Raw genomic sequence first — 27,552 nt, 5'->3', positions numbered from 1 at the left:
ACTTCAGCCTCTGGTTGGCTGCTTTCGGCAACCGATCAGACTGATTGCGGGGTACCACTTCATTTACATGAAGTGAGCATGAAGTGGCCAATGGGAAACTTAGGGGGATGTATTTCGACCCGAGAAGATTCTGTATCACGCCATTGAGCTGCTGCTAGGGCCTGCTCCCACACTGTGGAGTGTACTTTCATTTTCAATAAATCCCCGCTTTCATTCTTTTGTTGCTTCATTCTTACTTTGCTTTGCTGGGCGTTTTGTTCAAATCTTTGTTTAAAATGCTAAGAACCTGGACAGCTTGTAGTCACGACCCTCTAACAGTGACAACACCTCCTGCTATTTGCTACTCACCACTCATATTTCATACTTCTATTCCGATCTTTTGTCACCCTTTTGGCCTAATGTCCTGATCATTCAGGGCTCAAACTCTTACAGAGAGTCTAATCCTTCATCTCCTTGGCCTGGATTCATGAGCCCACAACCGGACTGCTCAGATTTTGTGCTCACATTGGTAAGTCTCACTCAAGTTGTTTGTTCACTACCATAAACAATGAAATCTTCAGACTTTTGTTTTTGTTTTTCTTAAATACACAGGGGTTTTTTTGCTTGTTGTTTTGGCCCTTCCTGTTTAGTTGTCTCCAATTTTACTCAATTCCAGTGAGACAGCTTTACCCACACAAAGCCCACCTGGTAAACATTTGAAAATATTTTGTCGGGTATAGAGAATAAATGACCAAGTGAATCATTTATCTATCTATCTATCTATCTATCTATCTATCTATCTATCTATCTATCATCTATCTACCTATCATTTATCTCATCTATCTTTGTCGTTTTCTGTCGCATGACATCCTTCAATTAGCCTCCTTCTTCCTACATCTACCGTATTTCTATTTCTCTTCTTTCTACCAACTCCTCTCCAGCAAGAATACTGCTCATTCCCAGTGTACATAATGTCCTTGCTTCCCCAAATGCTGGCTCACACGAATTCAAGGCAAAATGTAATTCTTCCTTTTTGTACAAGGATTCCTGAAAGTCTAATTTCTTCATGATTTTCTTCCAAATACATGTCTTTTCTTTTTATAATACTTGAAATTACTTATTTTACTAAGTGCCACTCAGTATAGTTACAGCTCTATATTGGAAGCCATTTTGGTAGAAGGAACTGTCTTCCCTACTTTGAGCTTCTATCATTTACCTACTAAGTTCTTATAACAAGAGTTGGTGCCCAGTAAGCTTTGTTAAAAAAAATTGGGCCGCTTGTGGTGGCTCATACTGTAATCCCAGCACTTTGGGAGGCTGAGGCAGGCGGATCACGAGGTGAAGAGTTCAAGACCAGCCTGACCAACATGGTGAAACCCCATCTCTACTAAAAATACAAAAATTAGCCCGGTGTGGTAGCACATGCCTGTAATCCAAGCTACTCAGGAGGTTGAGACAAAATAATTGCTTGAACTCAGGAGGTGGAGGTTGCAGTGAGCCGAGAATGTGCCACTACGCTCCAGCCTGGATGACAGAGTGAGACTACATCTCAAAAAAAAAAAAAGAAAATCACATTAACAGTTTTTTTTCTTTGTATACAGAGATTATCACCACAAAAATGATGAATATTCCTCAAACCTACCAACATTGAAGATAACTCCACTTTAGGCTCATGAGGAAGAGGATTTATTGATTGAAGGTAGAATCGCTTCCAACTGTGGGTAAATAATCATTGAATTTCTGGAAAAAAGCTAAAACCACACAGAAAATTGTCTTGAGACTTACATGCATTCAGCCTAACTCTGATCTAAGAGGATGGTGGCCATTAACAGATGAAAATGTTTTGAGCTGGGAGGAAACAATATAAAAGGCCAAGTGACCTACTTTAAGGTTTATTTGTTTTTCTTTATAATAATGAATGCAATAGAAAAGTGTTGAGTTTATGAAAATTTTAAAATTCATTAAAGGGAGGGGATCAATAAATTAAAATGACTTTCAGTTGCTCTTAAATATGTCTTTACGGAAATTAGAGCAGTGTGTATTCCTTTTGCTGTTACTAATAAGCAATTGATGATGTGCTTGTCTTCTTGAGCAGATGTAAAGTCATCCTGAGATGTTTCCTTATTTCTGTGTGGTTCTTTGTTTTACAAAATGGTGACATCCTTTTTTTGGCATCAGTCCTGCAATTCAGATGATCTTTTTACTACTTTGCAGCCATCCAAGTTGTGAAATCAACTATAAGCTGCTCCTTTCAGCTTGCCAGTGATGTGGAATTCTTAACATATGAATGTTCCCCAGGGTTTTTGTAAGCCTCTTTAACCTCTGGATGCACTCTGTTGACAGCTTCCGAGTTGTGATAAGTATCTACCTTTTATTTCAACTTGGAGATTTCTTGAACTATAAAATTACATTTGCTTTGGAGCAAATACTTTAGAGTGCACTGACATGGCAGGTTCATGAATTCCCCAGAACTTTCATAGGAAATGGAGAATGCAAAGGTCATGTAAATACAGTCATAGTAATGTCTTATTGATTAAAAAAACTTAATATCAAACACATTTTAGTTTGGAAAGATTGCAGTCAGAGTGGACAGCATAGAAGGAACACATATGTGGGCTATCTTGTGGGACGTGGTTCAAAATAAAACTCTAAATTTTCAGATAGCTGATACTTCCTAAATCAGTATTTGGATCACATCATAAACATATTTTAAACCCACAAAACTCTGTGTGTGTGCATATTTTGTCTGTATACTATTCTTCTAGCTCTAGTTATGTTTGTCATCTATTTATATAAAAATGTTCAGGGAGGGGCATAGTATGAGATCAGCAGGTTGGTAGATGGCTACACACTATTTCTAATGCTTATACACTATTCTAATATGTAGAGTTAGAGTTTTCACCACAAATATTCATCCATGTATTATTTATGTAACTAAAATCATTTTTTAAAGTGCATATAGTACTATTACTCTGAATTACATTTCTGGGAAATTACAAGGAAATTTAATGTGAGTTTTGACCATGACTTAAAAAATGATTATTATTTTCTGAGATTATGGATTATATTTTTATTCTTCTTTATTAATTTTATTCAACAAAAAATTGTTTCAGCCAGGTGCAATGGGTCACACCTTTAATCTTAGCACTTTGAGAGGCCACAACAGGTGGATCACCTGAGGTCAGGAGTTCAAGACCAGTCTGGCCAACATGGCAAAACCCTGTCTCTACTAAAAATACAAAAATTAGCCAGGCATGGTGGCACAGACCTGTAATCCCAGCTACTTGGGAGGCTGAAACAGGAGAATTGTTTGAATCCAGAAGGTGGAGGTTGCAGCGAGCTGAGATGGAGCCACTGCACTCCAGCCTGGGCAACAAAGTGAGACTTCATCTAAAAAAATTTGTTTGACATTTGCCACGTACAATGCGATATGTTAGGCATCATGAATACTAAAATAGGTAATACATGGATTCTGCCCTTGAGTAGCTTGTAGTTTATTATGAATAACAGACATAAGGAATCTAAGTAAAATAAATTTCCACAGCCACTAGGATAGAAAGCTGAATAAAATACAGTTATTAAATAATTTAAATAGCTTATTAAGTACATAATACTGTTGAAATGAGACCTGGTGGAGTGCCAGATCCCACATGCCAAGTTGAATCCAACCAATTCTTCTTAGCAAATAGCATGGTCTTCAGCTTCCTGGTAGTTATGTGTTGAGGTTTGATTGTAACACTCAAATATGTTATTTCCATTTGTTATTATAAAAAATTTAGTCTCTACCCCCGGGTAGTTTCAATATCTGCATTACAGACCATTCTTAATATTCCCAGTAGTTGTATTCTATAAAGTTGCTGTAAATGCTGAATTAGCAAATACGAAATCATTGCTCCTAGTGGAAATACTGAGTTGTTTCATGTGTGTTTCCGTTTAAAGGCACTTTTGTTAGTATATACATATTACAAATAATTAATTTCATGGTCTTTGAATGATTTAAAGCCAAGAGCTTTGGAGACTATTTGTATTATACAGGTATGTTAGCCAACATACTTGTGAAGAAAACCAGTTTTATCAGTGTTGAGAATGTGCTCTTCCACATAACCGCTTTCCTACACTTAGCAGGTACTTTTAAAATTTTCCTGTACAGAACTTGCCTTGCCTGCACATTTAGCATTTTTCATGCCCTATCATCTATCGACAGTGCAGAGCAGTTAGCACTAGCTAAAAAAAGGTTTGATCATTTTCTAATCCTGGAAAATGTGACTGTAAATTTCTTTGGCTTTCAGCCTCAAAATAACACTGTCTACTTCACTTTTTTGTTGTTGTTTGTTGTCATCTCATGAATCCACAAATTTACCTCCTTTATACTGACTTTTTTTTTTTTTTTTGAGATGAGGTCTTGCTCTATTGCCAGACTGGAGTGCAAGTGCAATCTCAGCTCAATGCAACCTCTGACTCCTGGATTCAAGTGATTACCCTGCCTCAGCCTCCTGAGTAGCTGGGACTATAGGTGTGTGCCACCACGCCTGGCTAATTTTTTGTATGTTAGTAGAGACAGGGTTTCAGCTTGTTGGCCAGGTCTCGATCTCCTGACCTTGTGATCTGCCCACTTTGGCCCCTCAAAATGCTTGGATTACAGGCATGAGCCACTGTGCCCGGCCTGCATTGTTTTTTTATACTTTTAAAAGAAACTATCGATGGTAATTTAGCATTTTCCAGGACAGCCTTGCATAAAAATTGGTGAATTTCTGCTTCTTTTTTCTTGATCTACTATATTGTTGGTTCATTAATTCTGAACTCACAGCCAACAGCAGTAGCACTCAAGCCTGAACATAATCTCACATAATCTCTGTTTAAGGCACATCACAGCGTCTTGCACTTAGGAACACTAAGCACTGCCACACTATGTGTGAGGGTCATTTTAAACAGTAAAATCACCAACATAAAGCACAAAAATGTAAACAATGTGGCATGAAATGCACCACAAAAAGAACATTTGTTCACAGTATGAGCTGAAACAATAAGGCAGAGCACTGTTTTGTTCAGCCTCAGCTAGGAATGTGCCTAACAAGCAATCAAACCTTTTGCTACTCTGTGTTTATCTGTGAATGACTATGAGACTGTTGTGAGTATCCATTTGGGGCTTACAGATAGATTTTTTTAAAGTAGGTTAATTCACAAATACAGAAGCTCCAAATGATGAGGATCACTGTACGTCATTCAGAAACCCTGCCTTTTTTAGCCACCTCCTGTCCCCCTAATTGCTGTACTAATTCCCCAGGCTCTGAACTATGAACTAAATACGAAAAAAATTAATTTAAGGGGGAGTTCTACAAGGTCATCTTATGTGGTAACTACTCCTTTGTCAAGAATGCACTTATACTTTTTCTACCAGAGGCTTTAATGTTCCAAATAGATTGATGATAAGAATACAGATGTGATGCTCTTCACAACAGCTTACCTATGAGTAGTCAAACAATGCCATTTTCATATAAATGAACATGTTATAATCCGGCTAAAATTAAACAGGTTATCTCCTTTTTGTTCAGATTTTAAAGTAGAATCTATGAAGAATTATATCTGGTTAGTTGTTGCTTGATCTTTGTTGCTCTTTGGATATATGATGCCCATAATTAGGTGACAAATCTACCTCTGAGTGAGGCATCAACCACATTAAAAAAAGGAGTAAGTATTTTTGCATCTCAGTCATTAGTAGTCATTGCTGTGAACTCCTTTTCTGATGGGAAAGTTGTTCCATGTCCCTTAATGTAGTGTGGACACGTTGACATCATTGTATGCTCTGCTGGGAGTGCCACCCAATCTTCTTCCTCCCCAAACTCTACCAACTTATTAGTTGTCCTAGATGTCTTCACTGTGGTTCTTTCAATTTTATAGACATCTTGTTGGGATACAGGGTTATTATTGGCTGATGATGGTTGAACTCACGACATTTAACCAAAGGAGAAGAGATCTATAAACAAGATTTAATTCAGAGTTTGAGCTATAATAAAGCCTGTGTCTTATTCTGGGAATCTCTCCGATGTCATGGTGTAAAATTTGGTTGTGGACAAAAAATGAGACATGGTACAAAAGGCTGGACAAAGCTCAGCTGGAGAGTAAGAAAGTTTTCTACTAACTGTAATTAGCAGTTAGTAGGAAAGACTATAGAATGTAAAAACAAAAACAAAAAACAAACCCCAGCAAGGAGGCCTTTGGCCACATGGTAGAATAAGCAAATGTGAACAGACTAAAAGCTACCTTAACATATTAGATTAAATATAGTGATTGATTCTAAAGCATAGATAAAATTAAAAGACAGGAAAATCCCCAGTTGTTATATGAAAATAAACATAAAGAAATAGCCTGCTTAATTTTAGTGAGGTTATAGCACGTTTGTTTATATGAGAATATAATTGTTAGACTACTGAATCCCCAGGTGTTATAAAAAAAGGTAAGAAGGGAATAAAAATGAGATGCCATGGAAAACTAATACCAAGGCATTTCACAGAGGTTTCAGAAAGGACATATGCCTTAGTACTGGAGAAATGGTTACAAACACCTATAAAGAAGGGAAGTGTAATTTGAGAGTCTTGCACAAAACACAAAATCTCTAAGGATTTCCAGGCCTCATAGCTTGGAAGACAGTCCCAAACAATTAACCAGAGAAAATGTAAACAAACTTGCCATTTGTCTGGGACTGTGTTGGAAGAACCAAACATTCTGAGAAATTAAAGCTGTAGATCTGAATCACTTGCTGATGTAGGCTCTACATTCGTACTACCTGGGTGGGATAGGTAACATGATCTGAAAAATCAATCTTACAACCCAGACCCACATCATTGAAATTCCTTAGGTCCCCCAGCAAAACCAAGTCCCAGACCATCGTTTCATAACCCAGAGCATTTTGGACTCCAACAGGATTTTATAAACCAAGATGATGATGAGCCCACACGAATAGATTGCAAACCTCACAAGAAAATCACCATGAGCAAGAGTCAGCAGAGACTATCCCAGATGAATTAATGCCATGAAGCTTGACATACTAGAACAATCTGAAAGCTATTATAATTATGTTTTAAATAAATTGTAAAAGGAAACTTCATAATACAAACAGTTCAAGTGTACTGCTGTGCTAATCTACAATCACTGTTTGCACTGAGTGCTTGCAAATAAGAAATAAGTCCAAAGCTGACTTTTATGCAGAAGCTAAGAGAGAAAGTTGAGGAAGTCAGATTTGTTTAGGTATGTGATGAATCTTTTGGTTTGGTTTTATGTCACCAGTGTCTATCCAAAAACTATAATGAAAATCTTACTTCATCAAGAAAATAAAGCAGTGGAGCCGGGAAATGAAAGAAAAGTCAAAAAAGTTCTGACAAGCAAAAGTGAAGTGAGAAAGAGGATTGTGGGTTACTACTATCTGTGTCTAATAGAAATGTTATGAAAATACAAGATGTGGAAAGTACTTTTCTTCCGGAAAAGTTCAATAGTTTGAGACCTCATTACAAGGTCTGGGTGTGGTGGCTCATGCCTGTAATCCCAGTACTTTGAGAGTCTGAGGTGGGAGAATTGCTTAAGGCCAGGAGTTTCAGACCAGTTGGGGTAACATAGGGAGAATCTTGTCTCTACCAAAAAAATAAAATACAAATAAAAAATGAAAAATAGCCAGGTGTGGTCATGAACCTACAGTGCCAGCTATAGGCTGAGGTGGGAGTATCCCTTGACCCCGGAAGGTTGAGGCTGCAGTGAGTTGTGATTGTTCCACTGCACTCCAGTCTGAGTGGCAGAGCTATACCTTATCTCAAAACAAAACAATGCAAAAAAGATCTGATTACCCAGAAACAGTAACAATGATAAAAATGAAATATTACCACTATAGAACATATTTTCATAATAAATGGTAAATAAGCATTGATTTATTAAATATGGCTCCATTAAACTTCTATCATTTGTCCTTTTTTCTCACATTTAGTTCATTATCACATAGCTTTTGATTTGGAGAAACAGAAGATCTTTTTGTATGAGGTCTGGTGCATCAATAGTAGCATATTTCTTCATGGCAGGCATATTATTGGAGTGATAGTCTTTCTGTAAACATCACCATGGGTTTCCTTTTTCCACTGTAGAATTCATTAAAATAGGCATGCAAAGCCAGATGAAACAAAGAAAATAAAACACATGGTCCAGAAAATTGTGAGGATCAGGAAATATGTACCTGACACTTCATTTAATCCTGTGAAAGAAAAGCGCTGTGTGGATGGCTACAGCTATCCTGGCATTTCCTCATATGGGAAACCATTATCAATTTCTTGAAAAGAGCCTTGCAGGAAACATCAATGGGTACAGGGTAAGTATAGATAAAAATAGAATTCGCACTAGGTAATAATCTTAGCTAAGTCTTTTGCTAGGATGACCATGTGCCAGGCAGGCTTTTAAGCACTGCACATAAAAACTCAGTAAGTTTTCCCAGCAATTCTATGAAGTCAGCACTAATATTATTCTCATCCTACAAATGAGGAAAGTGAGGCACTTGCTTTACTTGCTCAAGGTCACACAGGTAGTTAGAGGGGGAACAGACTGGCCCATACCCATGTGAACTCCATGTGATGACATCTCTAGGATGCTGTCATTAACAAAGTGGTTTTATTCTCTACTGTTTCACAGACTTGGGGTCAATGAGATAGATTCACTTAATCACTCACAATGTATTAGACACCACCTTTATGTGAAACATTGCTAGGCACTGTGCAAGATGCAAAAAAATGAAGCAGTTGAATTAGTTTCTGGCAGAAGTTGTTCAAACATCAGAGTTGTGCATAGTTCCTTATTCTCTCATGTGCTTGGAATAATATATGTTCAATTCAGTTAAATTTTGTTCAGTTCAATTTAATGCACCTACATTTATGAAGCATCTATGAAGTTCTTGACAGTAGGTATAGAATGGTAAATATTCCAGCCCTAGACTTCATTGAGCTCACCCTCAGTGAAGAGGACAGACACAAATAAGTAAATAACTCCAAGAGAAGGCAGTATGTTATAAGAAAGGGAGAATTAAAGTGCCATGAGAATGCAAGCTGAAAGTTGTAAAAGCAATTGTTAGAGGTGTGTGTGTGTGTGTGTGTGTGTGTGTGTGTCAGAGAGAGAAAAGCAGGGAGGGAGAGAGAATATTTAAATTTGACCTTGGATGAGCTGGAATTTGCTAAGTAGAAAAAGGGTTAGAGGATAGAGAGGAGAGAAGAGAAGGAAGATGGAGGAGCTTAATTTAGGACCAAGGCTATGAAGGCACTGTCATTCAAGCTAAATAATTAAATTTTATTACGTTTGAAGTGGGCAGCACTGGCAGGATTTAAAAAGGTAGCACCATGATCAAGATATGTCCGAAGTAGCCAACTCTGGTATTAGTTCAAAGCTGAACTGAAGAAAAAAGAGACTGGCAAAAAGTACTCATTAAGAAAAGAGTTTCTGTGCTCTTCAAAATTTCTGTCTTACCACCCAAGCCCTCTTATATGAATTTTCTGTAATCATAGGAAAAAAAACTGCCAAAGAATAAATCTATTTGAGGATACTGATCCATTGCTAACTCCATTGAGAGTCATTTAATCCAGTTTGGGATATTTTTATACACATAATTTAGATGTTAACATCTAGATAATTATGATTCCTGGTCCTATATTGGTGAAAACAAAATTTCTCAGTGTGTCTGTGTACAAATCCTGGCTCTACCACTAATGAGTATGTGACATTTGGGAAGTTACTTGAACTATCTTAGGCTTTTCATTTGTTGACCTGGGAAAGCAACAGTAACCATTTCATAAGCTGTGATGTAGATTAAACTGCTTAGGACGGTGTTGGCCCATGGCCCCCACTTTATAAGCATTTACTAAAATTATCCCTAAGCATAATTCTGTAAGATCCTCTAAATTTCTTTTTTATCAACAACTTTGAGAAATTAGAACTTGTTTAAATAAATCAAGGCAAAACAGAATAAAAGACTCAGAACAGTAACTATTACATGTTAGAGTACATTTGCTAAAAATATGTAATAACTTCTTACATACCAAGAAACCTAAAAAGCTGCAAGTATATTTATGAATCATGTTATTCTCTGAGTAACATATTTTGATCTATCATTTCTCTTCACTTACCTGACCAATGATCAGGTAGTATCAGAAGAAAAGAACAGTCACAAAAGACTGACATTCTTGGCTAAGAACCAGTATAACATCTACATAAAGTATGTTTCACCAAGAACGTAGACTTTGATTACATTTTACTTCTAAATTGGAAGACAATCTATTAGGAGAAAAAAAAAATGAATTCCATTTTGTTCTACGTTCTTTTGAGTCTATAACGTACCATCTCAGTGCTTTGGGAAGTAGTCAAGTCCTACAAATCCATTTGCCCCAGAAAATTTTTCTCATGAAATGTGTTCTTATATAGTTACCACTTGAGATGATCCAAAGTATTTGCATACATTTCAAATTTTCATTCTCATGATAATTTTTCACTGTGTGATTACTTAATTTTGTTCTCATTGTCAAAGCCCACTTCTGCGACTCTTAACCAAATGAGTAAATAGAAGGCAATGGTTTCTGTTATACATTTTATGGCTTTTCTTTTTAAGGAAAGTAAGTGTTCCGAGGTACTTTCTCCCATGCCTCTCATGCTGAAAGATTGGAATAGAAGCTGAAATTCAAAGGCAGAAACTCAGTCAGAAGCTGGCATTTTGCCTGTGACTTGGTGGACCTGTTAAATAATGTTTGAGGTAAAACAGATGCCAACTATATCAAACACAGTGAAGGAGTAGGTTCAGAAAACAGTGTTCTTGGTTTGGTCAAAGTTCAGGAGGACTGGCTCTGTCCACAAATAGGTTGAAAGCAATGAAGGACAGGAACATTCACTAGTCCTATAAGCATTTTCAGTCTTTCTTGTTGAAAACCACTGGTGGAGACATTGAGAGAAGGTAAACACAATGTATGTGTCCAAGGATCTCTAAGGTTACCTTACAGACAAATGTTATAGTTCATGGTTTTGTATAAGATATTTTTCTGCTGTTATTTTTATGTTAAGTATGGCTTTTGGATTCTAAGAACCATATAACAAGGTGCTGCAGTTCCAGTCCATTTTGAATGTTGCCTCACAGAGCTTAAGAACAAGTGACAGCATACCTTCTTGAATAGAAAATCGGTAACCTACAGACTGCCCAGAGAGGGTTTCCCAGGCCCTTTCCTGTCTCTATTCTTTGGCTACTCCCAATTTCAGGGCTAAAGGAAAAAATCTTTCTGTGAAGAACTGCAGTGTAGATTCTGCAATGAGATATGTGTGAACAGATGTTTCCTTTCTACCACTTCCATGACTTTCCAAAGTCAGATATTGATGTTTCTCTGTGGGGAGTGTAATTATGCTTTCATCATATTGACATGGAGAGAGAGAATCAGGCTTGTTGTGTTTTACAAAGTTACAAAGCTGGTGGGTCTGCTTTTCCTGTTAATTGGTGAAACATGGGAAGATAATTTTTAAACCTTTGTATACCTCTTGGATAGCATTTTCAATGGATTTGCTCTTTTGATAGCTATAATGATCATATAATTTTTATAATAATTAATGTATCTGGAAAAGAAAAAGGAAAGGTTAGATTTGTCAAATCTACATAGTAGATTGAAAGGTGCTAACAGAATAAACATTGAAGAAGATGATTTAAAATTGCAGGATATTGTCATCATCCTATCAGCAAACATATTTTTCTAATTATAAAAATCCAAATGACAAAACCATGATCATTGATGCTGTAATTCATTTAGATTCTCTTTTATGACCGAAAGCTTTGTAAGCTACATTATGGACATAAGAAATCTATCACCACTCTGGAATATCTCAGAGGGGAATGGATGATGCCACTTCCTACCACCAAGTTTACAAAAAACAACAACAACTTATAGTGCCTTTTTAGTTGAAGCAGAATTGTAATGAAAGCCACCTGTTAATTAATTTTCAAAATAAATGACTACTCAACTAGTGAAAACATCTCAACATAATTATCAAGTTCGACATCATAAAGTGAATGTGACATTCAATAAGCATTGCAGGCTACATTTGGAGTAGCACTTTGACACGTGTTTTGAGATATTTATGATCTAAGAGTCCTTTCAAAACTCTTTCCAGTGCATACCTTTGCTCTCTTGCCTAGACCTTCTAATTAAAATGGAAGCCAGTTATATTTCTTTTCTCCAAGAGTCTAAAAACCCAGTCGAGGGTCAGCCTAACATTTTACTTTGCTGAAACACGCTTGTCAAACGGTGACTACATTGCAATGAATGTAATTATTTCATTTTAGGTGTAATAATATCATTTTAAAGGAGTATCAGGAGTTACCGTGTGATCATTTTGAAGCAGTATCTAGTAGAAGTATTTTATACTAAGCAAGTGGTTTGGTTACATATGGCTTTGTAAGGTATTAACATCTAAGTGAAAAATCAAGACCATGATTAGAATTTTTTACTAGCAAATTCTATTCACTAAAACAGAGGGTGATTTAGTTATGTAGGTACAATTGAAAGAGGAAAGTGAAAGTCAAAGTGAAAAATCTATTTTTTCTCACTGAAAAATTCAACATCTGAGATGTGTCATAATCATAGATTTTATAATCACAAACTAATCTTAAATGTGTATATGATACTCTGCTAAAATATCATAAGAACAAGGCTTGCAAATGTAATATTAAAGGCAAATGTATCAGCTTATAATGTCAATTATTAAACAAATAAGAAGTCATTTTGACAAGGGGTTGTGTTGTGTTTTGAAGGCCTTTTACTAATCAATCCTAGTCTTTCTCTTGAAAGGACAGTTAATGTCAAATTTATTGTAAGAAAAGTTACTTTCCATAGTTTCAATGAAAACAGGACCATCATAACTCTTGCCTTATAACTTCACATTTTTTAGAAGTATTGAGTTAGTTTCAGTAACTTAAGTAGATAAGGGCAACTAGGAGTGCCTACAAGACATTTGTTATTAATGAGGCTTCTACATGCCACCATGTGAATACATATATATATATATATATATATACACACACACATATATATGTACTAGTCTTAGTGTCAGAGATTTCATGAAAGAGCAAATATTTATCTAGCACTATATTTACTATCTCCAGAAAGGGGATGAAGGACAGATATTTTTTCTCTTTTGAATTATACATGGTTCACAACATTATTAAAATTTTGTTAAAAATTCTATATAATCTAGAATGCTTTTAAAAATACAGTACATTTTCATTCGTGGATTCTGTATTTGCAAATTTGCTAACTCATTAAAATTTATTTGTAAACATAAAATCAGTGCTGGTAGCATTTGTGTTCATATGCAGAGCAGCAAAAATGTTTTAGTTGCCTGATGCACGTATTCCTGGTTGGGCTTCAACAGGATGACAGTCTTCTTTTCAGTTCATACCATAAACAAGTGTCCTTTTCATGGTGAATTTAGTGCAGTGTTGTGCTCATGTTTGTGCTCTTTCTTGTTGATTTACTGTTGTCAGTGGCCTCCAAGCATAGTGTTGCTGTACTGCCTGGTATTTCTTAGCATAAGAAGGCCGTGATATGCCTTACAAAGAAAATATGTGTGTTAGATAAGTTGTTTTCCAGCATGATTTATCATGTTGTTTGTCTTTGAAAGTTAGAGTCAACAACATGTTAAATGAAGTATCTTTAAAGGAAATACACATAAGACAAGTTTATGTATTAATTGGTTGATGAAAATGTTGTGCCCAGGGGCTTGTAGGAATCTAATCCTGTCTTTTTTGCAGAAACAGTGGTTCAGCACTTGCTACTTTGGTCTTGGCAGCATCTTTACAGAACATAACTACTGCGACTAACAAGAATTGATGGTACCACAGTTTTCACTCCATAGTATTCACAAACACAGCAAAAAGACATCTTATGTCATGATAAAATGAACTGTAAGAACTTGCTTGTGTGTAAACATTCCTAATTATGATGACAAATTAAATTTAGTGAAATACACAGGCCTATAATTGAGAAATGTGTAATCACAGAAATATTGTATAAACAAATGACTGCAGGGATATCAAGAAGATGGTTGGCTTATGGAGAGATTTAATTTGATTAAATATTACATAATTAGTATCTTTGTTTAATCTTTTTAAGGCTCATACAATCCAAATATATTGTCAGCAGACTTTTCGAAATTGCTATTAAAAACAGTCTAGGGATAGTCATATACCTGTAATGCCAGCACTTTGAGAGGCTGAGGCAGGAGGATCACTTGAGGCCAGGAGTTTGAGACTAGCCTGCACAACATGGTGAGAACCCCATTTCTGCAAAAAATTTGAAAATTAGCTGGGGGTGGTGGCCTGTACCAGTAGTCTCAGCTAAGTGGGGGGCTGAGATGGAGAGGGTTGCTTCAGCCTGGGAGGTCAAACCTACAGTGAGCCATCATCCCTCTACTTTATTCCAGCTTGGGTGACAGAGTGAGACCCTGTATCAAAAAAAAAAAAAAAGTATATGATTTTAAGAGATTAATTTTCAATTACTAAATTCAAAGGCATAGGTCTAAATTATAAGAATTTGGTAATCCTTAGTATTTGATCACATTTAGGAGCATTTTTCATTTTGTATCTGTGAATTTCATGCACTAGGCCCATGTTCAGTCCAGCAACCAGATCAACACACTGTCCAAGCTCATTAACTTTGGAGAGGCTACCCAGAGTTCCTGAAGAGTTCATCTGAAAGTAAGTAGGGAAGATATTTTCTCTCTGACTTTTCAGCTGTTTTCAATATTTATGTACTGTGGTTAAACTGCCTGAGCCATTCAAGAAGCTTTTGATTGTATCTTTGTTGGATGTTAAAGCTGTGAGTCTTGATTGCAAATGCCTAGAAAAATGCTAGATTGCTAGTAAATAAGCCTGGTAGTAACAGCCTCTCCCTGGTATTTACTATAAACAATGTACAAATGAGTCAGTGATTAATTTTTCTCTTGGCCATGGGCCAGGACTGAAATGTAATAGAACATAATTTTCATAATATGTGGCAGCTGAAAAAACTTTCAGTTAAAATTGGTTCAATTTTATCTGGCTTCAAAGACTGTCCCTGAGAGCATCTCGGATTCACCTGCATGATTCTTTAAAACGGCAACTTTATGCAAGTGACTATTTAGCTCTACAGACTGAAGGAGTTGCCATGTTGCATTGCAAAGCATGTTAAATGGGGGAGGTGGGTTTCCAGCTATGAATGTCATCAGAAGAGAGGTATTTTTCTAAAACATATAAGTTGCTGAAAGACATTTAGAAATACCAGTTTACTGGGTTGGCTTTACTAGCCAATTTAAAATAAAAACAACCTGAAGTCAAAGTAATTCTAATGAGCATATGGTGCATGGGTCCCAGGTAAAGGGATGTGTAAATAAAAGTCAAAGTTACATTAACTAAGTCTTGGTTACACTAATCCAAACAACTTTTCCTTTTAGTGTAGATGTGGGCTGCCACAGGCAAATATATGCACTTATACGGCATATATTGCTAAAATGTTAAATTAGATTTTTATTTTTACTGTAGCATAGGATGTATAACAGTGATCTTCATTTGATTTACATCAGGAATCTTTTATTACAAAATAAATTGTATCAATATTTTAGAAGTGGAAAATGTCATAGTGATTCTCCAATTCCATTCTAAGACTGAGGAATGTTTCTAGAAAGATCTGCGAGATGACGCTAAACTGACTGTGTTCTGTTACATTCTTTCTCATAGTGGCCAGACTTATATTCTGGCTTCAAGATACTTTTATTTACTAGTCACTGAATTTACATCTCTTCATATTTCCCACTACACCCAACCAAATTTTTGTATCCTTCTTGCCCCCAGGACTACCTGGAAGCCATTATTGCAGGTGCTGATTAGGAAATGTCCCACAGGCTTTCCCAGGATCGGCATTCAGTTATCTCCCATACTCCTTCACTTTTTTCTAATTCTAGCTTCATTAATTATTCATAATCTCCTTGCAACTTTCACCTCTTGTCTATCTATTGACATATCATCCTGCTTAAAAAATATGCTCTTCTCTTAATGTGTTACCTTCCATTCACCAATAAATTAACACGAGAATTGTTAGTATCGTTCACATTCTACTCTGACAATCTGAGTCTACTTCCATAGTCAAGATTGTCAGAGTAGACTATGAATGATATTGTTGAAATTTTTTTTCTGGAAAAATAATTTTACCAATAATGGGCTAATATCAAAGGGAGAAGCATCATAAATGAGTAGTTAGGGCATGAGCTCTGCGTCTGCCTGTACTTGACCTGTCTCACTTTTTGCAGTATCTCGAACAAGTTTCTATGTGCTGCATTTCCTCACCTGTAAAATGAAAAGCATAATAGCACACATCTCATAGGGTGATTCTGAGGCTTGAATAAAACAATACTTGTAAAATACTAACAAAGCATTCAGTACATAGGAAGCATGATAAAGTGTATGTTAAATAAAATACATTTAATACTTCTTATTTCCTCTATTTTCCTCTCCATCAACCTTTTCGCAGCATTTAATATTATTGATTACCACTTTAGAAAACTTTTATGCTTGGTGAAATTTTGCAGCCTGACAAGTGGACTGGTGGAAACCACAGAAGATCCAGAGTATTAGGTACATTTGGTGGCCAACTAGTGTTTAATTGAAATGTCTGATTTGGGGACTCAACCTAAGTAGAGTGACATGTAAAGTGAGACTTGGATCTGTAAGTGTAGAACATGGAATTTTGAGACTTTAGAGACCATTATGAGAATAGATTCTGTGGAAATAAACAAATGGTAGTTTAGGTGAACAGAAAATGAATCATGGTTGAAGAGATCTTTGGCTGTGAAGCTCTTACTCTAGAGTGGATTTTAGCCCCAGACTATAGCCGGTGATGAAGGCAAGAAAGAGAACTGTGGGCCAGGTGCCCTTGGGGCACGCCTGAAAGTTAGATGGCAATGGGAAAGGAAGAGCAGCTACTGAGTTATACTTTTCAATCCTTTCAGAGCCAATGTTTCCTGGATGATTTAAAGTTCTCTATTTTGTCCCATTGTACCTGCCTTTTGGCAACTGAAATTTTTATTATTTACAACTCTCACTGCAAACTAGGCAAAATTAATAAATATTAAATTAGCCTTCATTTCTATTTTTAAATGAGTCATTATTGTAAAAGAATCATGTGAGAAAATAAAGGGAAATATATATATGAAAGTATCATTAAAACAACACATTTAAATGATCTGTCAATTTTAATAGCCATTGCTATCTTAGAGTTGGCTGTTCTTTATTCTCATAATGTCCCAGCATGACATGTTGTGATTACTAATTCTACTTTTGGAGACAACCAGAAAAATGAAGAAGTCTGAATTAGGTCCAGGGGACCCACAGCTGAATCAGCATGAGAACTAACAGTTTCTAACTCCCATCCGAAACCTTACATCTTCTAAATCATAATAGCGCCCAAGGGAAAATAATTGTGAACAGGTTCTAGAGATTGAGATTGTCTTCCAAAATGGAAATGATCTTTGGTTTTTTTTTGAAAAAAATTCAACACAATTTTATTTTGGTCTTTACAGTGATGTTTATGTATTTACAGTTCATCTGCTGCTGAAACAGCAGTAGAATAGTCTTTGAAGTGATGGGTATGTGTATACTGGCAGAGTTGAAGATAAACAATGCCAAAAGACTTCTAAAAAGATTAAACTGTTAACCATAAATACACGGTTTCAGTTGAGAAGATTTATTTGTTGCTGACCATATTAGCCATTGTAGTTAACATTGGTTCTGGGAAAGTCATACTTTGGTAATGAGCCAGTAGGCTGTACTTGTAGAGCTACAGTTGAATTTAAAGGATGGATGCAGTGACATTGCAGATTTTCTCTACATCAAACAGTTAATGAAGTTACAAAATGTTCTGCTGGCTCCTTTCCTTTAAGCTTCTTTTTGGCACTTCTAAGAGTTTCAACTCTCAGATGCATGGTCTTCCAGCATTCTATCAGTTTCCCTGTCTTGGTTCATGCACTAAAATGTGGTGCTCATAAGGCATGGTCCTTATGGACGTGATTATGTTTGTTTGAGAACTCCTCAAGCGGCCACTTGAGATAAAAGATAATGGAACTAGGGATGGTAGTGGAATTGGTGTGGTGTCATGAGGTAATTGGCAGGTACAAATGGCCTATCATGTGGCTGGGTACTGATCTAAGTCCCTGGTCTATTTCAAGCCCAACTGGATGTATTGCAATTCCATCCTGGAACTAAACACCTGGAGTTGGTGGTACGGGCTCCATGGGTTAAAAGCATGGTCCCCAACAAGGCTGTTCTTACTTCAGACACCAGCAGTAAGACACCCCCCAGGGTGGGGGGGTCCCCAGACCACCTGCACTTCTGAAAGAATCACTATAAATTTTGGTGTTTTCATGAGCCCTCAGTTCAATCATTTGCTAAATTGACTAACAAAACTCAAGAAAGTACTACAATTAGAATTATAGTTTCATTATAAAGAATACAAGTCAGGAGTGCTAGCTAAATAAGAGACACATAGAATGATGTCTGAAATGGAATGCAAATTTTCTGTCTCCAGCCCCATTCCACTCCATTGGAGTCAGGTGGCTGAAAGCTCCAATCTATTATGTGGTTAGTCTTTCAAGGTGACTGTCCCCATCCTAAAGCTACCTAGAGGCCTACCACGAGTCCCCTCATTAGGATAATGAAGATAATTACTCATTAGGATAATCACTGTGAACATACTGAGAGTTTTTAGAATCTGTCCCATGAATCTGGAACAAAGACCATATAGAGTCTTTACTATACCACAGCCCTCTCCTGTACTGTCTTATTTAAGGTTTACAGACATTCTATGAAATAGGTATTTTTTATTGCTACTTTTTAACACGAGAAAACTAAAGATCAGAAATGCCCCAGGTCACACTGCAAGAACACAGCAGAGCAAAGATTTGATCCCGGCTTGGTCTGCTTAAATGGCCATGCTTTCCCTGACACCTTAAAGAATACCAAATAGACAATGATTCTGCACTGACAGATCAGCATGCTTATAACTGCTTGTTTGACATCTGTTTTTCCCTGGTAGTTTGTAAAATGTAAAGAAAGAATATCCGTTGCCTTTTCTGACAGTCACTCCCCGTACTCCAGCATCTATTATATATTATTTTCTATTAGCTGTTACATAAATACTTATAAAATGAACAAGTTAATCTGAACAAAGCAATATTTATTGGTCCTGGAGTGGATGAAATAGGCTAGGGACTGGCTACAAGAGCAGTGACTCCCAAATACACAGCATTTTGAGTTGTAGTGAATGTGTGAATGAGATGAGTAACTATGACATCCAAGCTAGGTGAAGTCAGTTGTAGGTATGGACGTGGAGGACTCCGTGGCAGGGAAAACGTGTGTGGTTCAAAGCACTGGAGGTCATGCAGAGATTTCATGCTATGAAAAGCATGTTGCACCTGTGTGAGTGTCATTAGGTTGATAACACCCTCCTCTCTTGTCTGCCTCCCTTACAATTATGAGGTCTGGAAAAGTAAGGGGTGGAAGTGATTACCTAGCAGTGTTCACTGCTGCCAAAATTAGTTAGCTTTATTATGAGCTCTTGTCCTGGTTTCATAAAGAGACTTTGGGCATCATGGGAGTTACTGCTGCTTCCCTTGGGAGTTATGGACACTCTCATGGGCATCTGCATCTGAGCATTCTATCTCTGTGACAATCATTGATAATAACTTTTGCCCAACAAGTTGGCTTTTCTGGATGTGTTAATGATGTAATCATGACAATTACTAAAATTATGAATGTTTTGCATGAATTATTTCATTTAATCCTCACAATAACAGAATGAGACAGAAACAATTTTGACTGTTTTTTACAAATGAGGAAATGAGATTTGGGAAGGTTAAATCATTTGCCGAAGTCATTTGTTTCGTGATGAGTAGTCTGAAAATTTTAACCCAAATCCCATCAACATACTGTAAGATGTTACAGTAAAAATGTTATTAGATCATTCCGAGAAGGATCTAATGTAACTATTAAAAGAGTTCTTTATTTTCATGATGCCTAATGCTTTCCTGGGTGCAAGATTGTTTTTGCTTTTTGATTCTGTCCCTTTGAAAATCAGATTTTAACTTCTAGCCTGTTAGTTCCTTTGTGGGGAAAAAAAGGATTACTACTCTTTTCCAAAATACCAAAAAATGTCAGCCAACTGCCTGAGTTTAATCAGATGTTTAATCTGACATAACAGCTGCATAGTGACACCACAAAGAATAAATAAAAAGATAAGGACTGTGTCATAGATACTGAATCTTCTATGGTCAGGGCCTGCTGACTTGCATATAAAACTGTTTATTTAATTAACCCTATTACAAACAATGCAACAAAACTTTATTCTAGTTTTATCTTTCAGAATGTTGAAATAGTCATGGCCCATAGAATCACTGTTTTGGGTAAGATATTTTTAATGTAATTCTTTCTCCATTGCTTTTGAGTACACGAAAAATTTCCTTAATCTTTCACTGCATGAAAAATACTCTATCTTAAAATTCCACGTATTTCAACTTAAAAATAACATCTATTATAGGTTTTCCTTATTTTATTGAGTAAATCTAGATAAGCATAAAGAAGAAAATAAAAATTGTCCAGAAAGAACCACAATTAAAATTGTCCTGCATATTCTTCCATTCTTTTTCCTGTTCCCGTGTGTGCGTGTGTGTGTGTGTGTCTAGTATAGTAATGTACAGGTATATATGCATACATATGTTTATGTAACATCTATTAATATGTTATAAAACACTACTTTTTTTTGAAACGCGGTCTAACTTTGTCACCCAGGCTGGAGTGCGGGAGTGCAGCGGCACAATCTGAACTTAGTGCAGCCTCAGCCTCCCAGGTTCAAGCTGTCCTCCTGCCTCAGCTCCTTCAAGTAGCTGGGACTAGAGGCATGTGCCACCACACCCTGCTAATTTCTATATGTTTTGTGTAGATGGGGTTTCATCATGTTGCCCAGGCTGGTCTCAAATTCCTGAGCTCAAGTGATCTTACACTGTGGCCTCCCAAAGTGCTGGGGTTGCACGCGTGAGTCACTGCACCCAGCCATAAAACAATACTCTGAATCTGCCTTTTGCTCTTTCTAGATTTTAAAATATCATTTTGAACACACTAATCTATAGTAATTCAGCAACAGCACCCTTTTTGTCCAGTTATTTTCCACTGCAGTTTCCTGGTGGAAGATTGTGATTTATCAATCCCTTTGACTAGGAGAGGCACACTGGGATGGCTGAGATGGGAGGAAACTTCTAGGTAATATGGCTTCTATAGCCCAAGATTCTATGTTGATCTCAGTGGAAGATCCCATTGCCAGTGTCCTGCACCAACGTTGCTCCTTTTTTTTCCCCTCACTGTCTAGATCACTGGGTCTCACTTGAGAGTGGCTTTCCTCCCCAGGGGACATTTAGAAAAGTCTGGAAACATTTTGATTCCCATCGCTAGTGGATTGGCTACTGGTATGCAGCAGGTAGAGGCCAGGATACTAAGCATCCTATGACTTTCAGGTTGAGAAACCTGGGCTAGGTGAGTGGCCCTATCATACTCGCAGGCTGAAAAACACATTTTATTAGGCAGTAGATCTTGACAGTCCCTATAATAACATTTTTATGTGCCTTCTTATAATTTATTGAGTGTTTTCTAGGTGTAGAAAATTTCCTTCTCCACTTCTTTCTCCTCAGCATTTTTCTGACAAAAAATCATAGCCTGGAAGTAAAAGTACATTGCTCTTAGCTGTTCTGTAGCTTACAGAAGCCAAGAAGGAAGAATCCTGAGTTCTGTATGGCAGGTTTCTTTACAGGTACTCAACCTCGGTAATTTCCTGCTGCTCTGTGATTTGGGCATTGTTATTCTCATTCTCTAGATAGGCAGGATGGCCTAGATAACTTGCAGGACCAGTGTACAACAAAATGTAGGGACTCTTGTTCAAAATTATTAAGAATTTCAAGATGGCAACAGCAAAGCATTAAACCAAGGCAAGTGACCTTCAAAACTCAGCATCCCAAGTGATCGTGAAGACGTTGCCATCATGAAGCGGTCCCCAGATATAGGTAAAGTGGTGTTTAAAGAAGTTAAGTGACTTGCCTAAGCCCTCACATTTAGTGAAGGGCAGAGTAAATCTTGGAATCTGTGCTTTCTGTCTCCAAAGCCAATATTCTTTCTACTGGACCTCTCTGCCCTTCCTAGTAGGACAAAAATAAACAAACTTTCTTCTCTTGTTATTCTATAGCCTAAAAGCTAATTTCAGGTAAGTATATTGCTTATATTAGTTGGAACTTCTTTTCTCATCAAGATCTGGTTATAATTGTCATAATCCCAAACCATGTAGGATTTGCCAGATCTTTCCTTGTTTTGTACAGTTCCCAGACTTGCTTCCTCATATTTCCTTCTGCCTCCAGGTGTCAGTGTCCATACAGGAATCTCAATATACCAATCTCCCACAAAACAAGAATTTGTGAACCCAAACATGAGTATTTAGAGGAATTAAACTATTTAGAATATGTGGTGGACTTAGTATAGTACCCACCTGGCACATGGTAAATGCTTAACAGGTATTAGCTACTATTAGGGGTAATTAATATTTGGCGATCAAATCTCAGGATTTTAGACTTCTTCCATATCTGTTTCTGTGTGCCCTTTATCATGCTCCCCTTCATTCTTGGGCTCAACAGAGCATCATTCCTTTGACTAGTGCAGGGCAGGCTTATCCCATTTTACCCTTGCACCCGTCAAAATATTTCTCCCAAGTAAACCTAGTTTCCTTGCTAAGAAAATTTCAGCTGAATAAAACATTCTTCATTTCATTACTCATGACACGTCTCCCTTGTGTCTAGAAAATAAATGGGAAAAAGAGCCTAACAGTACATAGATAATTCTTCTTCCCTGAATTTTTTTTCCAGAGCAATCATTTTTAATGTATTTTGAGCTAACCTGCATTTATATCAGCTAAATTACCAAGTGTCAAGAATTTAATTTACTCTTATGTACATTTATAAGATGATACTACTGTACTGGCCACCCTCAGTAATGACTAAGTTTTCCACTGGGTAAGATTAATTTACATCATTTATTAACATTACATTAATTTACTTCTTTTTTTTTTTTTTTTTTTTTTTTTTTTTTTACAATTTCTTACTTGCTTTTTGAAATCCGTTGATAGTCACAGCCAATGCCGGAATGGCACGCAAATTTAATACATGCTTACTGTTGGCGATTTGAAAAACCAGGAAGTAAAGATTAAAACTGTCCTTAACCATTTTACTGCAAGAATATCTCTGTTCACATTATTGAGTATGGCCTTCCATTGTTTTCTTTTTAATGTGTTATATTGTGGTGCATGTCATAGAAGCAGGATATTTTTAAATCATGGTGAATTATCTCTAGGAAGCATTTACCTAATTGGATTCCTGGTGGAAGTATGTGAGATTTTTATTTCCTTGTATCCTCAATATACTTGCTTTTTAATATGTATTTTAATAGTTTTTAGAATATTTTATTCAGATTTTAAATATATGTGTGTACAGTTAAATATTTAGTTATTAAATCAACTATAATATACACACACACATATATATAAATGTTCCTCAAAGTATGATTGTTTTATCAGAAAAACATATTACTATTAATAGTATAATGCGATCATGTTTAACAATAGCATGAAATTGCAGAAGATTCATTAAAATGTTTATGTATTTTTAATAGCCTCTAATTTTCCCTGCTTTTTCTGTGTCAGCAGAATGGCTTCCTTCATGGTCCTGGAAAAATGCTCAGAATGTGTGACTTAACAGTAACTCAGGCATTTTAGTTCAGCTCAGATGGTATTCATTCCTTGATGGATAAAAACAAAAGAAAAAGCTATTCTTTGGCTAAACAACACAATCCTCTCTATTATTCTAGTCTCTACAGATTGCTTGAAAAGTGCAGCATATTTGGAATTGCTTTCCTAAGAATTAAGCATGAACAAACAAGCCCACACCATTCTAAAAAAAGTTCTGATGGTGTATAGTAGGTCAGGAAGCAAAAGTGGAGGAGGCCAAGGGAAAGGTTAGAGAGGGAGAGAGGAGAGGAATCCTGGGGTCTCCTTTGGGCATGTCCTGACTGCAGAAGCCCTTTCAGAACACAGGCACAACTGTCTTTTCTAACTGAGGATCTTATGTAGGCCTATCATTTTTCTTTCCTTTGTTTCACTAAGTTTATGACTTTTCTATGCCATTGACAGCAATATCACTATCATTAAAATAATGCGTATAACTATATCCACTACTTATTTTGCTATTTACAATCTCTAAATGTCATATATTTTAATTACATTATAAAACTAACATTAGTATTATCTAAGAAACATTTCTTGGGCATTTATTATGTGCCAGAAACATATCATTTCATATTTATTATCCCATACAATCCTTTGAATTATTTGATAAGATGGTTAATCTTATTTTCCTCATTTACAGGTAAAGAGACTGAGACTTAAAGAGGTGAATTATATTTTCCAAGATCATATGCCAAGTAATTGGCAGAACGGAGAACCAAACCAGAATTGCTTATTTATTCTATGTTATTAAATGTTTGTGAAACTGAAAAAAGTGTAAGTTGTGTTATAATGGATTGTACATATAAGTGTGAACAGATGCATTCTAGGCCATCATTAACAAACATTTACTGAAGGTTTCTGTCTGCTACCATGCACTAAGCAACAACGAGGGAAACACAAAGATTAAGAACGTTTGTACCCTGGAGCTCTCTCTGTCAGCAAGATGGGGAAATCTCTCCTCAATGATATGTTAAACTTCATTCAGATCAGGCAACTTTTATTGAATATCTATAAAATACAAGACACTGTATTAGACATTGTGAGAAATACAAACGTACATAAGAAACAGTCTTTCCCTTAAGAAACCTGTAGTAAGATGAGATCTGAATTCTCAAGCCTGCCTAGTATAAGTACCTAGGTGAAGTACAAGGTCCTATGAGTTAAACACACAGGGAAAGAAAACTTGTTTCTTGAAGAGTTCAGCCAGTGTGTAGCTGTGCCTCAAAAGTGAATCTCCAAAAATATACAGGGAATAAAGTTGATAATAATTTTTTTCATTTACCAAACCCAGAAATCATGAGTGATTTTAATACAGTGAAAGTAATATAAGTCACTCTCCTTAAAGGACAAACTAAAACTACCAGAGTTGTCCAGGATCTGAGAAACACAAATGATCAAAGGAATATGGTTGTTTTCTGTACAATGACAGTTAGTACTAGTGGAATGTAAGGCCTTAAGTGGAATACCAAGAGACCCAGTAGTGCATTCTTTGAAAGGTCCAAGGGGTATGAATAAGGTGAAGCTTATTGTTCAGTATTGTATGTGAGTCCTATTTGGGACTTTTAAAATAGAAGATAATGTTTTAAACTTGAAGAAGATAAATGTAGGATAAATAGAAGAATAATGACTTATATAGTATAGGATAAGTATATAGATCCTGTTGTCCCAGAAATCTACAATGTGAAGAAACTATGTAGAACAGTGGTTAAGAACCTGAGTCAGATAGAGCCTGGAGTCTGGGATGGTTTATGTCACTTACTATGTGATTTGGGACAAACAAATAAGTCTTTCTGAAACTCAGTTGTTTTTGTTTCCTCTGAAAAATTTAGAAAATAACACTTAGCTTATGGTCTAATGCTGAGGCAATGGAAGAAAATGGTTAAGAGCAGAGCTTCCCCTTTCCTTCTCCTTCTCATGTCCTTCTCTAAATCCCAGCTCAGTGACTTTCTAGTACTTTGTGTAAACCATGATACTTTTATGTACGTTGCTATCAACCATCATTAAATGGTAGTATTGACTTCATAGAATTTGGAAGGATGATAAGGCCAGCATCATCTTGATACCAAAACCAGGCAGAGACACAACAATGAAAAAGAAAACTAAAGGACAATATCCTTGATGAGCATAGATGCAGAAATCCTCAGCAAAATACTAGCAAACTGAATCCAGCAGCACATCGGGAAATTAATCCACCAATATCAAGTAAGCTTTATCCCTGGAATGAAAGGTTGGTTCAACATATGCAAATCAATAAAAGTGATTCATTACATAAACAGAACTAAAGACTAAAAGCACATGATTATCTCAATCGACGCCAAAAAGGCTTTCAATAAAATTCAACATTCTTCCATGTTAAAAATCCTCAATAAACTAGACATTGAAGGAAGATATTTCAAAATAATAAGAGTCATCTATGACAAACCCACAGCCAACAACGTACTGAATGGGGGAAAGCTGCAAGCAATTCCCTTGAAAATAGGAAAAAGACAAGGATGCCCTCTCTCACCACTCCTATTTAACATATTATTGGAAGTCCTGGATAGAGCAATTGGGCAAGAGAAAGAAACAAAAGGCATCCAAATAAGAAGAAAGGAAGTCACACTATCCTTGTTCACAGATGACATGATTCTATACCTAGAAAACCCCATAGTGTGCCCAAAAACTCATTCAGCAACTTCAGCAAAGATTCAGAATACAAAATCAATGTGTGAAAACAATAGCATTTCTATACCCTAACATCAGCCAAGCCAAGAGCCAAATCAGGAATGCAATCCCATTCACAATTGCCACAAAAAGAATAAAATACCTAGGAATATAATTAACCAGGGAGGTGAAAATCTCTGCAATGAGAATTACAAAGCACTGCTCAAAGAAATCAAAGATGACACAAATAAATGGAAAATCATTTTATGTTCTTGAATAGAAGAATCAGTACCATTAAAATGGCCGTACTGTCTGGGTGGAGTGGCTCACTCCTGTAATCCTAGAACTCTGGAAGGCCAAAGCAGGTGAATCACTAGAAGCCAGGAGTTTGAGACTAGCCTGGCCAACATGGTGAACCCTTGTCTCTAATAAAAATACAAAAATTAGCTGGGCATTGTGGCATGCACCTGTAATCCCAGCTATTTGGAGGTTGAGGCATGAGAATTGCTTGAGTCCAGAAGTGGAGATTAATGAGCTGAGACCATGCCACTGCACTCCAGCCTCGGTGACAGAGGGAATATATTTTCTCAAAAAAGAAAAGAAATGTAAAGGGCATACTGCCCGTAGTAATTTATAGATTGTTTTATTTCTATCAAGCTGCCAGTGACGTTCTTCACAGAACCAGAAAAAAATGCTATTCTAAAATTCATATGAAACCAAAAAAGAGCCTGGGTAGGCCAGACAAACCTAAGCAAAAAGACAAAGCCAGAGGAATCACATTGCTTGACTTTAAAGTGTACTACAAGGATGCAGTAACAACAATAGCACGGTATTAATAGGAAAAAAAGACACATAGACCAGAAATAAAGCCGCACATCTACAGCCATCCGATCTTTGACAAAGCTGACAAGAACAGGCAATGGGAAAAAAGCCCCTCTTCAATAAATGGTGCTGGGATAACTTGCTAGCCATATACAGAGGATTGAAACCGGACTCCTTCCTTATGTCATATACAAAGATCAACTCAAGATGGATTAAAGAC

The 27,552-nt window shown here is 36.5% G+C and overlaps 1 long non-coding RNA gene across 3 annotated transcripts; it reads left to right on the top strand.

The window, feature by feature from the left end:
- LOC103788520 (uncharacterized) lies at positions 1-27,114 on the top strand. Of its 3 annotated transcripts, none has more exons than XR_004735295.3 (3): positions 1-508; positions 1,581-1,700; positions 14,633-27,114. It is a non-coding gene; the product is annotated as an uncharacterized LOC103788520 (long non-coding RNA). The 3 variants fall into 3 exon arrangements; XR_013528286.1 differs by having other exon boundaries at positions 1,581-14,725; positions 20,418-27,114; XR_013528285.1 differs by having other exon boundaries at positions 1,581-27,114.
- The last annotated feature ends 438 nt before the right edge of the window (positions 27,115-27,552 follow it).

The sequence above is a fragment of the Callithrix jacchus genome, chromosome 16 (genome assembly GCF_049354715.1).
Source record: "Callithrix jacchus isolate 240 chromosome 16, calJac240_pri, whole genome shotgun sequence".
Classification (NCBI taxonomy): Eukaryota; Metazoa; Chordata; class Mammalia; order Primates; family Cebidae; genus Callithrix; species Callithrix jacchus.
Note: the sequence above shows the minus strand (reverse complement) of the source record. Positions and strands in the feature narration are given on the sequence as shown.